General features: G+C 50.9%; 10 non-coding genes across 10 annotated transcripts; all 10 read right to left on the reverse strand.

Moving 5' to 3' along the window:
* Positions 1-472: 472 nt before the first annotated feature.
* On the reverse strand, positions 473-591 carry LOC126110921 (5S ribosomal RNA). Its single transcript, XR_007524011.1, has one exon. It is a non-coding gene; the product is annotated as a 5S ribosomal RNA (ribosomal RNA).
* Positions 592-1,718: 1,127 nt separating this feature from the next.
* LOC126110934 (5S ribosomal RNA) lies at positions 1,719-1,837 on the reverse strand. The gene has a single exon (XR_007524022.1). It is a non-coding gene; the product is annotated as a 5S ribosomal RNA (ribosomal RNA).
* A 1,127-nt stretch (positions 1,838-2,964) lies between these two features.
* LOC126110946 (5S ribosomal RNA) lies at positions 2,965-3,083 on the reverse strand. The gene has a single exon (XR_007524033.1). It is a non-coding gene; the product is annotated as a 5S ribosomal RNA (ribosomal RNA).
* A 1,127-nt stretch (positions 3,084-4,210) lies between these two features.
* LOC126110949 (5S ribosomal RNA) lies at positions 4,211-4,329 on the reverse strand. The gene has a single exon (XR_007524036.1). It is a non-coding gene; the product is annotated as a 5S ribosomal RNA (ribosomal RNA).
* Positions 4,330-5,455: 1,126 nt separating this feature from the next.
* On the reverse strand, positions 5,456-5,574 carry LOC126110950 (5S ribosomal RNA). Its single transcript, XR_007524037.1, has one exon. It is a non-coding gene; the product is annotated as a 5S ribosomal RNA (ribosomal RNA).
* A 1,126-nt stretch (positions 5,575-6,700) lies between these two features.
* LOC126110923 (5S ribosomal RNA) lies at positions 6,701-6,819 on the reverse strand. The gene has a single exon (XR_007524012.1). It is a non-coding gene; the product is annotated as a 5S ribosomal RNA (ribosomal RNA).
* A 1,127-nt stretch (positions 6,820-7,946) lies between these two features.
* LOC126110924 (5S ribosomal RNA) lies at positions 7,947-8,065 on the reverse strand. Its single transcript, XR_007524013.1, has one exon. It is a non-coding gene; the product is annotated as a 5S ribosomal RNA (ribosomal RNA).
* Positions 8,066-9,192: 1,127 nt separating this feature from the next.
* On the reverse strand, positions 9,193-9,311 carry LOC126110925 (5S ribosomal RNA). Its single transcript, XR_007524014.1, has one exon. It is a non-coding gene; the product is annotated as a 5S ribosomal RNA (ribosomal RNA).
* Positions 9,312-10,437: 1,126 nt separating this feature from the next.
* On the reverse strand, positions 10,438-10,556 carry LOC126110926 (5S ribosomal RNA). Its single transcript, XR_007524015.1, has one exon. It is a non-coding gene; the product is annotated as a 5S ribosomal RNA (ribosomal RNA).
* A 1,126-nt stretch (positions 10,557-11,682) lies between these two features.
* LOC126110927 (5S ribosomal RNA) lies at positions 11,683-11,801 on the reverse strand. Its single transcript, XR_007524016.1, has one exon. It is a non-coding gene; the product is annotated as a 5S ribosomal RNA (ribosomal RNA).
* Between the last annotated feature and the right edge of the window lie 761 nt (positions 11,802-12,562).

Below are 12,562 nucleotides of genomic sequence, written 5' to 3' on the forward strand. Positions count from 1 at the left end.
ATGCTTGAGGAAGTCTCTTTGTCACGACAGAAAGGTGGTATGGGAAGAGGGCTGGCAAGAGTAGCGACTAAAAAGCGATAAATGAAGGCAGCCAGAGTTCCCAGGCGCTCATCCATACGAGTACTACCGTTGTTGCTTCACATCGGTGATCGGACGAGAACGGAAGATTTTATTTCTTTTTTTTTTTTTTTTGTTTATTTACATTGTGGAATTTAGCACTGCTACAAAACAGTAGGCCCTGACGTATTTCAAAACTCATCTGTCGATTCGTAGTGTGTTGTTATTTCCGAGGCGTTGTAGCACTCTTCTTCCGCGCATTCTTGCTGAAACTGAGTTCATTACTGTAATTTCGTATCCTACGTTTGATACAGTAGTTTAAAATGCTTGTGGAAGCATCTTTGTCAACACCTGAAAGTTAGTATGAAAAGAGGGCTGGCAGGTGCAGCGACGTAAAAATGAAAAAATGAGATAGAGCCAACAGCACCCGGTGTTCCCAGGCGGTCACCCATCCAAGTACTAACCGGGCCCGATGTTGCTTAACTTCGGTGATCGGACGAGAACCGGTGTATTCAACATGGTATGGCCGTTGGCGTCCTTATACTGTAGCCGCACCACACAAGAGGCATTCGCCTCTTCTCGCAACACACGCAATCGCCGCTTTCCGTGGCACATTTGACGCAAAGCACGTCCTTCCACCTCGAAGGTGGCGCGGAGTGCGCGCTCGGCTCGGCGTCTCATAGGAGACTGCCGAGCGTAGGTGCGGCGCACAACACAGCTGCTCGGTGCACCGCCTGTCATTCGTTTGGTGCGTGTGGCCGCGGGGTGTGGCAGTGTCCTGCTGGACCGACGGAGGCTTTCTCACCTGGCTGACACACGCCGCGCTTCCAGATATTTGCGTAATTTGCGCGGTGCATTTGCATTCGCGCCTGTCCCCCCCTCCCGTCCCGACTTGTCCCGACTTTGCTCGACTGCCGCTCGCTGCCGCTCGGGTCGCGGTCCATATGACAGCACAAGCGCGAGAAACGTCTGCGGGAGGAGGCGAGACGACAAAAGAATAAATTTATGATTACAAATCGAATTTGGAGCTGCACGCCGCTGCAGAACGATAGGCGCTAACGTATTTCGGAGCATACCGCCCGATTCGTAGTGTTTTGTCGTTTTCAAAGACTTCCTGGCAAACTTGGTTAGCACATTCTCCTTCAAACTGAGTTAATTATTGCAGTTTCGTACCTGACGGCCGTTTAAAATGCTTGAGGAAGTCTCTTTGTCACGACAGAAAGGTGGTATGGGAAGAGGGCTGGCAAGAGTAGCGACTAAAAAGCGATAAATGAAGGCAGCCAGAGTTCCCAGGCGCTCATCCATACGAGTACTACCGTTGTTGCTTCACATCGGTGATCGGACGAGAACGGAAGATTTTATTTCTTTTTTTTTTTTTTTTGTTTATTTACATTGTGGAATTTAGCACTGCTACAAAACAGTAGGCCCTGACGTATTTCAAAACTCATCTGTCGATTCGTAGTGTGTTGTTATTTCCGAGGCGTTGTAGCACTCTTCTTCCGCGCATTCTTGCTGAAACTGAGTTCATTACTGTAATTTCGTATCCTACGTTTGATACAGTAGTTTAAAATGCTTGTGGAAGCATCTTTGTCAACACCTGAAAGTTAGTATGAAAAGAGGGCTGGCAGGTGCAGCGACGTAAAAATGAAAAAATGAGATAGAGCCAACAGCACCCGGTGTTCCCAGGCGGTCACCCATCCAAGTACTAACCGGGCCCGATGTTGCTTAACTTCGGTGATCGGACGAGAACCGGTGTATTCAACATGGTATGGCCGTTGGCGTCCTTATACTGTAGCCGCACCACACAAGAGGCATTCGCCTCTTCTCGCAACACACGCAATCGCCGCTTTCCGTGGCACATTTGACGCAAAGCACGTCCTTCCACCTCGAAGGTGGCGCGGAGTGCGCGCTCGGCTCGGCGTCTCATAGGAGACTGCCGAGCGTAGGTGCGGCGCACAACACAGCTGCTCGGTGCACCGCCTGTCATTCGTTTGGTGCGTGTGGCCGCGGGGTGTGGCAGTGTCCTGCTGGACCGACGGAGGCTTTCTCACCTGGCTGACACACGCCGCGCTTCCAGATATTTGCGTAATTTGCGCGGTGCATTTGCATTCGCGCCTGTCCCCCCCTCCCGTCCCGACTTGTCCCGACTTTGCTCGACTGCCGCTCGCTGCCGCTCGGGTCGCGGTCCATATGACAGCACAAGCGCGAGAAACGTCTGCGGGAGGAGGCGAGACGACAAAAGAATAAATTTATGATTACAAATCGAATTTGGAGCTGCACGCCGCTGCAGAACGATAGGCGCTAACGTATTTCGGAGCATACCGCCCGATTCGTAGTGTTTTGTCGTTTTCAAAGACTTCCTGGCAAACTTGGTTAGCACATTCTCCTTCAAACTGAGTTAATTATTGCAGTTTCGTACCTGACGGCCGTTTAAAATGCTTGAGGAAGTCTCTTTGTCACGACAGAAAGGTGGTATGGGAAGAGGGCTGGCAAGAGTAGCGACTAAAAAGCGATAAATGAAGGCAGCCAGAGTTCCCAGGCGCTCATCCATACGAGTACTACCGTTGTTGCTTCACATCGGTGATCGGACGAGAACGGAAGATTTTATTTCTTTTTTTTTTTTTTTTGTTTATTTACATTGTGGAATTTAGCACTGCTACAAAACAGTAGGCCCTGACGTATTTCAAAACTCATCTGTCGATTCGTAGTGTGTTGTTATTTCCGAGGCGTTGTAGCACTCTTCTTCCGCGCATTCTTGCTGAAACTGAGTTCATTACTGTAATTTCGTATCCTACGTTTGATACAGTAGTTTAAAATGCTTGTGGAAGCATCTTTGTCAACACCTGAAAGTTAGTATGAAAAGAGGGCTGGCAGGTGCAGCGACGTAAAAATGAAAAAATGAGATAGAGCCAACAGCACCCGGTGTTCCCAGGCGGTCACCCATCCAAGTACTAACCGGGCCCGATGTTGCTTAACTTCGGTGATCGGACGAGAACCGGTGTATTCAACATGGTATGGCCGTTGGCGTCCTTATACTGTAGCCGCACCACACAAGAGGCATTCGCCTCTTCTCGCAACACACGCAATCGCCGCTTTCCGTGGCACATTTGACGCAAAGCACGTCCTTCCACCTCGAAGGTGGCGCGGAGTGCGCGCTCGGCTCGGCGTCTCATAGGAGACTGCCGAGCGTAGGTGCGGCGCACAACACAGCTGCTCGGTGCACCGCCTGTCATTCGTTTGGTGCGTGTGGCCGCGGGGTGTGGCAGTGTCCTGCTGGACCGACGGAGGCTTTCTCACCTGGCTGACACACGCCGCGCTTCCAGATATTTGCGTAATTTGCGCGGTGCATTTGCATTCGCGCCTGTCCCCCCCTCCCGTCCCGACTTGTCCCGACTTTGCTCGACTGCCGCTCGCTGCCGCTCGGGTCGCGGTCCATATGACAGCACAAGCGCGAGAAACGTCTGCGGGAGGAGGCGAGACGACAAAAGAATAAATTTATGATTACAAATCGAATTTGGAGCTGCACGCCGCTGCAGAACGATAGGCGCTAACGTATTTCGGAGCATACCGCCCGATTCGTAGTGTTTTGTCGTTTTCAAAGACTTCCTGGCAAACTTGGTTAGCACATTCTCCTTCAAACTGAGTTAATTATTGCAGTTTCGTACCTGACGGCCGTTTAAAATGCTTGAGGAAGTCTCTTTGTCACGACAGAAAGGTGGTATGGGAAGAGGGCTGGCAAGAGTAGCGACTAAAAAGCGATAAATGAAGGCAGCCAGAGTTCCCAGGCGCTCATCCATACGAGTACTACCGTTGTTGCTTCACATCGGTGATCGGACGAGAACGGAAGATTTTATTTCTTTTTTTTTTTTTTTTGTTTATTTACATTGTGGAATTTAGCACTGCTACAAAACAGTAGGCCCTGACGTATTTCAAAACTCATCTGTCGATTCGTAGTGTGTTGTTATTTCCGAGGCGTTGTAGCACTCTTCTTCCGCGCATTCTTGCTGAAACTGAGTTCATTACTGTAATTTCGTATCCTACGTTTGATACAGTAGTTTAAAATGCTTGTGGAAGCATCTTTGTCAACACCTGAAAGTTAGTATGAAAAGAGGGCTGGCAGGTGCAGCGACGTAAAAATGAAAAAATGAGATAGAGCCAACAGCACCCGGTGTTCCCAGGCGGTCACCCATCCAAGTACTAACCGGGCCCGATGTTGCTTAACTTCGGTGATCGGACGAGAACCGGTGTATTCAACATGGTATGGCCGTTGGCGTCCTTATACTGTAGCCGCACCACACAAGAGGCATTCGCCTCTTCTCGCAACACACGCAATCGCCGCTTTCCGTGGCACATTTGACGCAAAGCACGTCCTTCCACCTCGAAGGTGGCGCGGAGTGCGCGCTCGGCTCGGCGTCTCATAGGAGACTGCCGAGCGTAGGTGCGGCGCACAACACAGCTGCTCGGTGCACCGCCTGTCATTCGTTTGGTGCGTGTGGCCGCGGGGTGTGGCAGTGTCCTGCTGGACCGACGGAGGCTTTCTCACCTGGCTGACACACGCCGCGCTTCCAGATATTTGCGTAATTTGCGCGGTGCATTTGCATTCGCGCCTGTCCCCCCCTCCCGTCCCGACTTGTCCCGACTTTGCTCGACTGCCGCTCGCTGCCGCTCGGGTCGCGGTCCATATGACAGCACAAGCGCGAGAAACGTCTGCGGGAGGAGGCGAGACGACAAAAGAATAAATTTATGATTACAAATCGAATTTGGAGCTGCACGCCGCTGCAGAACGATAGGCGCTAACGTATTTCGGAGCATACCGCCCGATTCGTAGTGTTTTGTCGTTTTCAAAGACTTCCTGGCAAACTTGGTTAGCACATTCTCCTTCAAACTGAGTTAATTATTGCAGTTTCGTACCTGACGGCCGTTTAAAATGCTTGAGGAAGTCTCTTTGTCACGACAGAAAGGTGGTATGGGAAGAGGGCTGGCAAGAGTAGCGACTAAAAAGCGATAAATGAAGGCAGCCAGAGTTCCCAGGCGCTCATCCATACGAGTACTACCGTTGTTGCTTCACATCGGTGATCGGACGAGAACGGAAGATTTTATTTCTTTTTTTTTTTTTTTGTTTATTTACATTGTGGAATTTAGCACTGCTACAAAACAGTAGGCCCTGACGTATTTCAAAACTCATCTGTCGATTCGTAGTGTGTTGTTATTTCCGAGGCGTTGTAGCACTCTTCTTCCGCGCATTCTTGCTGAAACTGAGTTCATTACTGTAATTTCGTATCCTACGTTTGATACAGTAGTTTAAAATGCTTGTGGAAGCATCTTTGTCAACACCTGAAAGTTAGTATGAAAAGAGGGCTGGCAGGTGCAGCGACGTAAAAATGAAAAAATGAGATAGAGCCAACAGCACCCGGTGTTCCCAGGCGGTCACCCATCCAAGTACTAACCGGGCCCGATGTTGCTTAACTTCGGTGATCGGACGAGAACCGGTGTATTCAACATGGTATGGCCGTTGGCGTCCTTATACTGTAGCCGCACCACACAAGAGGCATTCGCCTCTTCTCGCAACACACGCAATCGCCGCTTTCCGTGGCACATTTGACGCAAAGCACGTCCTTCCACCTCGAAGGTGGCGCGGAGTGCGCGCTCGGCTCGGCGTCTCATAGGAGACTGCCGAGCGTAGGTGCGGCGCACAACACAGCTGCTCGGTGCACCGCCTGTCATTCGTTTGGTGCGTGTGGCCGCGGGGTGTGGCAGTGTCCTGCTGGACCGACGGAGGCTTTCTCACCTGGCTGACACACGCCGCGCTTCCAGATATTTGCGTAATTTGCGCGGTGCATTTGCATTCGCGCCTGTCCCCCCCTCCCGTCCCGACTTGTCCCGACTTTGCTCGACTGCCGCTCGCTGCCGCTCGGGTCGCGGTCCATATGACAGCACAAGCGCGAGAAACGTCTGCGGGAGGAGGCGAGACGACAAAAGAATAAATTTATGATTACAAATCGAATTTGGAGCTGCACGCCGCTGCAGAACGATAGGCGCTAACGTATTTCGGAGCATACCGCCCGATTCGTAGTGTTTTGTCGTTTTCAAAGACTTCCTGGCAAACTTGGTTAGCACATTCTCCTTCAAACTGAGTTAATTATTGCAGTTTCGTACCTGACGGCCGTTTAAAATGCTTGAGGAAGTCTCTTTGTCACGACAGAAAGGTGGTATGGGAAGAGGGCTGGCAAGAGTAGCGACTAAAAAGCGATAAATGAAGGCAGCCAGAGTTCCCAGGCGCTCATCCATACGAGTACTACCGTTGTTGCTTCACATCGGTGATCGGACGAGAACGGAAGATTTTATTTCTTTTTTTTTTTTTTTGTTTATTTACATTGTGGAATTTAGCACTGCTACAAAACAGTAGGCCCTGACGTATTTCAAAACTCATCTGTCGATTCGTAGTGTGTTGTTATTTCCGAGGCGTTGTAGCACTCTTCTTCCGCGCATTCTTGCTGAAACTGAGTTCATTACTGTAATTTCGTATCCTACGTTTGATACAGTAGTTTAAAATGCTTGTGGAAGCATCTTTGTCAACACCTGAAAGTTAGTATGAAAAGAGGGCTGGCAGGTGCAGCGACGTAAAAATGAAAAAATGAGATAGAGCCAACAGCACCCGGTGTTCCCAGGCGGTCACCCATCCAAGTACTAACCGGGCCCGATGTTGCTTAACTTCGGTGATCGGACGAGAACCGGTGTATTCAACATGGTATGGCCGTTGGCGTCCTTATACTGTAGCCGCACCACACAAGAGGCATTCGCCTCTTCTCGCAACACACGCAATCGCCGCTTTCCGTGGCACATTTGACGCAAAGCACGTCCTTCCACCTCGAAGGTGGCGCGGAGTGCGCGCTCGGCTCGGCGTCTCATAGGAGACTGCCGAGCGTAGGTGCGGCGCACAACACAGCTGCTCGGTGCACCGCCTGTCATTCGTTTGGTGCGTGTGGCCGCGGGGTGTGGCAGTGTCCTGCTGGACCGACGGAGGCTTTCTCACCTGGCTGACACACGCCGCGCTTCCAGATATTTGCGTAATTTGCGCGGTGCATTTGCATTCGCGCCTGTCCCCCCCTCCCGTCCCGACTTGTCCCGACTTTGCTCGACTGCCGCTCGCTGCCGCTCGGGTCGCGGTCCATATGACAGCACAAGCGCGAGAAACGTCTGCGGGAGGAGGCGAGACGACAAAAGAATAAATTTATGATTACAAATCGAATTTGGAGCTGCACGCCGCTGCAGAACGATAGGCGCTAACGTATTTCGGAGCATACCGCCCGATTCGTAGTGTTTTGTCGTTTTCAAAGACTTCCTGGCAAACTTGGTTAGCACATTCTCCTTCAAACTGAGTTAATTATTGCAGTTTCGTACCTGACGGCCGTTTAAAATGCTTGAGGAAGTCTCTTTGTCACGACAGAAAGGTGGTATGGGAAGAGGGCTGGCAAGAGTAGCGACTAAAAAGCGATAAATGAAGGCAGCCAGAGTTCCCAGGCGCTCATCCATACGAGTACTACCGTTGTTGCTTCACATCGGTGATCGGACGAGAACGGAAGATTTTATTTCTTTTTTTTTTTTTTTTGTTTATTTACATTGTGGAATTTAGCACTGCTACAAAACAGTAGGCCCTGACGTATTTCAAAACTCATCTGTCGATTCGTAGTGTGTTGTTATTTCCGAGGCGTTGTAGCACTCTTCTTCCGCGCATTCTTGCTGAAACTGAGTTCATTACTGTAATTTCGTATCCTACGTTTGATACAGTAGTTTAAAATGCTTGTGGAAGCATCTTTGTCAACACCTGAAAGTTAGTATGAAAAGAGGGCTGGCAGGTGCAGCGACGTAAAAATGAAAAAATGAGATAGAGCCAACAGCACCCGGTGTTCCCAGGCGGTCACCCATCCAAGTACTAACCGGGCCCGATGTTGCTTAACTTCGGTGATCGGACGAGAACCGGTGTATTCAACATGGTATGGCCGTTGGCGTCCTTATACTGTAGCCGCACCACACAAGAGGCATTCGCCTCTTCTCGCACACACACGCAATCGCCGCTTTCCGTGGCACATTTGACGCAAAGCACGTCCTTCCACCTCGAAGGTGGCGCGGAGTGCGCGCTCGGCTCGGCGTCTCATAGGAGACTGCCGAGCGTAGGTGCGGCGCACAACACAGCTGCTCGGTGCACCGCCTGTCATTCGTTTGGTGCGTGTGGCCGCGGGGTGTGGCAGTGTCCTGCTGGACCGACGGAGGCTTTCTCACCTGGCTGACACACGCCGCGCTTCCAGATATTTGCGTAATTTGCGCGGTGCATTTGCATTCGCGCCTGTCCCCCCCTCCCGTCCCGACTTGTCCCGACTTTGCTCGACTGCCGCTCGCTGCCGCTCGGGTCGCGGTCCATATGACAGCACAAGCGCGAGAAACGTCTGCGGGAGGAGGCGAGACGACAAAAGAATAAATTTATGATTACAAATCGAATTTGGAGCTGCACGCCGCTGCAGAACGATAGGCGCTAACGTATTTCGGAGCATACCGCCCGATTCGTAGTGTTTTGTCGTTTTCAAAGACTTCCTGGCAAACTTGGTTAGCACATTCTCCTTCAAACTGAGTTAATTATTGCAGTTTCGTACCTGACGGCCGTTTAAAATGCTTGAGGAAGTCTCTTTGTCACGACAGAAAGGTGGTATGGGAAGAGGGCTGGCAAGAGTAGCGACTAAAAAGCGATAAATGAAGGCAGCCAGAGTTCCCAGGCGCTCATCCATACGAGTACTACCGTTGTTGCTTCACATCGGTGATCGGACGAGAACGGAAGATTTTATTTCTTTTTTTTTTTTTTTGTTTATTTACATTGTGGAATTTAGCACTGCTACAAAACAGTAGGCCCTGACGTATTTCAAAACTCATCTGTCGATTCGTAGTGTGTTGTTATTTCCGAGGCGTTGTAGCACTCTTCTTCCGCGCATTCTTGCTGAAACTGAGTTCATTACTGTAATTTCGTATCCTACGTTTGATACAGTAGTTTAAAATGCTTGTGGAAGCATCTTTGTCAACACCTGAAAGTTAGTATGAAAAGAGGGCTGGCAGGTGCAGCGACGTAAAAATGAAAAAATGAGATAGAGCCAACAGCACCCGGTGTTCCCAGGCGGTCACCCATCCAAGTACTAACCGGGCCCGATGTTGCTTAACTTCGGTGATCGGACGAGAACCGGTGTATTCAACATGGTATGGCCGTTGGCGTCCTTATACTGTAGCCGCACCACACAAGAGGCATTCGCCTCTTCTCGCAACACACGCAATCGCCGCTTTCCGTGGCACATTTGACGCAAAGCACGTCCTTCCACCTCGAAGGTGGCGCGGAGTGCGCGCTCGGCTCGGCGTCTCATAGGAGACTGCCGAGCGTAGGTGCGGCGCACAACACAGCTGCTCGGTGCACCGCCTGTCATTCGTTTGGTGCGTGTGGCCGCGGGGTGTGGCAGTGTCCTGCTGGACCGACGGAGGCTTTCTCACCTGGCTGACACACGCCGCGCTTCCAGATATTTGCGTAATTTGCGCGGTGCATTTGCATTCGCGCCTGTCCCCCCCTCCCGTCCCGACTTGTCCCGACTTTGCTCGACTGCCGCTCGCTGCCGCTCGGGTCGCGGTCCATATGACAGCACAAGCGCGAGAAACGTCTGCGGGAGGAGGCGAGACGACAAAAGAATAAATTTATGATTACAAATCGAATTTGGAGCTGCACGCCGCTGCAGAACGATAGGCGCTAACGTATTTCGGAGCATACCGCCCGATTCGTAGTGTTTTGTCGTTTTCAAAGACTTCCTGGCAAACTTGGTTAGCACATTCTCCTTCAAACTGAGTTAATTATTGCAGTTTCGTACCTGACGGCCGTTTAAAATGCTTGAGGAAGTCTCTTTGTCACGACAGAAAGGTGGTATGGGAAGAGGGCTGGCAAGAGTAGCGACTAAAAAGCGATAAATGAAGGCAGCCAGAGTTCCCAGGCGCTCATCCATACGAGTACTACCGTTGTTGCTTCACATCGGTGATCGGACGAGAACGGAAGATTTTATTTCTTTTTTTTTTTTTTTGTTTATTTACATTGTGGAATTTAGCACTGCTACAAAACAGTAGGCCCTGACGTATTTCAAAACTCATCTGTCGATTCGTAGTGTGTTGTTATTTCCGAGGCGTTGTAGCACTCTTCTTCCGCGCATTCTTGCTGAAACTGAGTTCATTACTGTAATTTCGTATCCTACGTTTGATACAGTAGTTTAAAATGCTTGTGGAAGCATCTTTGTCAACACCTGAAAGTTAGTATGAAAAGAGGGCTGGCAGGTGCAGCGACGTAAAAATGAAAAAATGAGATAGAGCCAACAGCACCCGGTGTTCCCAGGCGGTCACCCATCCAAGTACTAACCGGGCCCGATGTTGCTTAACTTCGGTGATCGGACGAGAACCGGTGTATTCAACATGGTATGGCCGTTGGCGTCCTTATACTGTAGCCGCACCACACAAGAGGCATTCGCCTCTTCTCGCAACACACGCAATCGCCGCTTTCCGTGGCACATTTGACGCAAAGCACGTCCTTCCACCTCGAAGGTGGCGCGGAGTGCGCGCTCGGCTCGGCGTCTCATAGGAGACTGCCGAGCGTAGGTGCGGCGCACAACACAGCTGCTCGGTGCACCGCCTGTCATTCGTTTGGTGCGTGTGGCCGCGGGGTGTGGCAGTGTCCTGCTGGACCGACGGAGGCTTTCTCACCTGGCTGACACACGCCGCGCTTCCAGATATTTGCGTAATTTGCGCGGTGCATTTGCATTCGCGCCTGTCCCCCCCTCCCGTCCCGACTTGTCCCGACTTTGCTCGACTGCCGCTCGCTGCCGCTCGGGTCGCGGTCCATATGACAGCACAAGCGCGAGAAACGTCTGCGGGAGGAGGCGAGACGACAAAAGAATAAATTTATGATTACAAATCGAATTTGGAGCTGCACGCCGCTGCAGAACGATAGGCGCTAACGTATTTCGGAGCATACCGCCCGATTCGTAGTGTTTTGTCGTTTTCAAAGACTTCCTGGCAAACTTGGTTAGCACATTCTCCTTCAAACTGAGTTAATTATTGCAGTTTCGTACCTGACGGCCGTTTAAAATGCTTGAGGAAGTCTCTTTGTCACGACAGAAAGGTGGTATGGGAAGAGGGCTGGCAAGAGTAGCGACTAAAAAGCGATAAATGAAGGCAGCCAGAGTTCCCAGGCGCTCATCCATACGAGTACTACCGTTGTTGCTTCACATCGGTGATCGGACGAGAACGGAAGATTTTATTTCTTTTTTTTTTTTTTTGTTTATTTACATTGTGGAATTTAGCACTGCTACAAAACAGTAGGCCCTGACGTATTTCAAAACTCATCTGTCGATTCGTAGTGTGTTGTTATTTCCGAGGCGTTGTAGCACTCTTCTTCCGCGCATTCTTGCTGAAACTGAGTTCATTACTGTAATTTCGTATCCTACGTTTGATACAGTAGTTTAAAATGCTTGTGGAAGCATCTTTGTCAACACCTGAAAGTTAGTATGAAAAGAGGGCTGGCAGGTGCAGCGACGTAAAAATGAAAAAATGAGATAGAGCCAACAGCACCCGGTGTTCCCAGGCGGTCACCCATCCAAGTACTAACCGGGCCCGATGTTGCTTAACTTCGGTGATCGGACGAGAACCGGTGTATTCAACATGGTATGGCCGTTGGCGTCCTTATACTGTAGCCGCACCACACAAGAGGCATTCGCCTCTTCTCGCAACACACGCAATCGCCGCTTTCCGTGGCACATTTGACGCAAAGCACGTCCTTCCACCTCGAAGGTGGCGCGGAGTGCGCGCTCGGCTCGGCGTCTCATAGGAGACTGCCGAGCGTAGGTGCGGCGCACAACACAGCTGCTCGGTGCACCGCCTGTCATTCGTTTGGTGCGTGTGGCCGCGGGGTGTGGCAGTGTCCTGCTGGACCGACGGAGGCTTTCTCACCTGGCTGACACACGCCGCGCTTCCAGATATTTGCGTAATTTGCGCGGTGCATTTGCATTCGCGCCTGTCCCCCCCTCCCGTCCCGACTTGTCCCGACTTTGCTCGACTGCCGCTCGCTGCCGCTCGGGTCGCGGTCCATATGACAGCACAAGCGCGAGAAACGTCTGCGGGAGGAGGCGAGACGACAAAAGAATAAATTTATGATTACAAATCGAATTTGGAGCTGCACGCCGCTGCAGAACGATAGGCGCTAACGTATTTCGGAGCATACCGCCCGATTCGTAGTGTTTTGTCGTTTTCAAAGACTTCCTGGCAAACTTGGTTAGCACATTCTCCTTCAAACTGAGTTAATTATTGCAGTTTCGTACCTGACGGCCGTTTAAAATGCTTGAGGAAGTCTCTTTGTCACGACAGAAAGGTGGTATGGGAAGAGGGCTGGCAAGAGTAGCGACTAAAAAGCGATAAATGAAGGCAGCCAGAGTTCCCAGGC

This window comes from Schistocerca cancellata, unplaced genomic scaffold, assembly GCF_023864275.1.
Source record: "Schistocerca cancellata isolate TAMUIC-IGC-003103 unplaced genomic scaffold, iqSchCanc2.1 HiC_scaffold_46, whole genome shotgun sequence".
Classification (NCBI taxonomy): domain Eukaryota; kingdom Metazoa; phylum Arthropoda; class Insecta; order Orthoptera; family Acrididae; genus Schistocerca; species Schistocerca cancellata.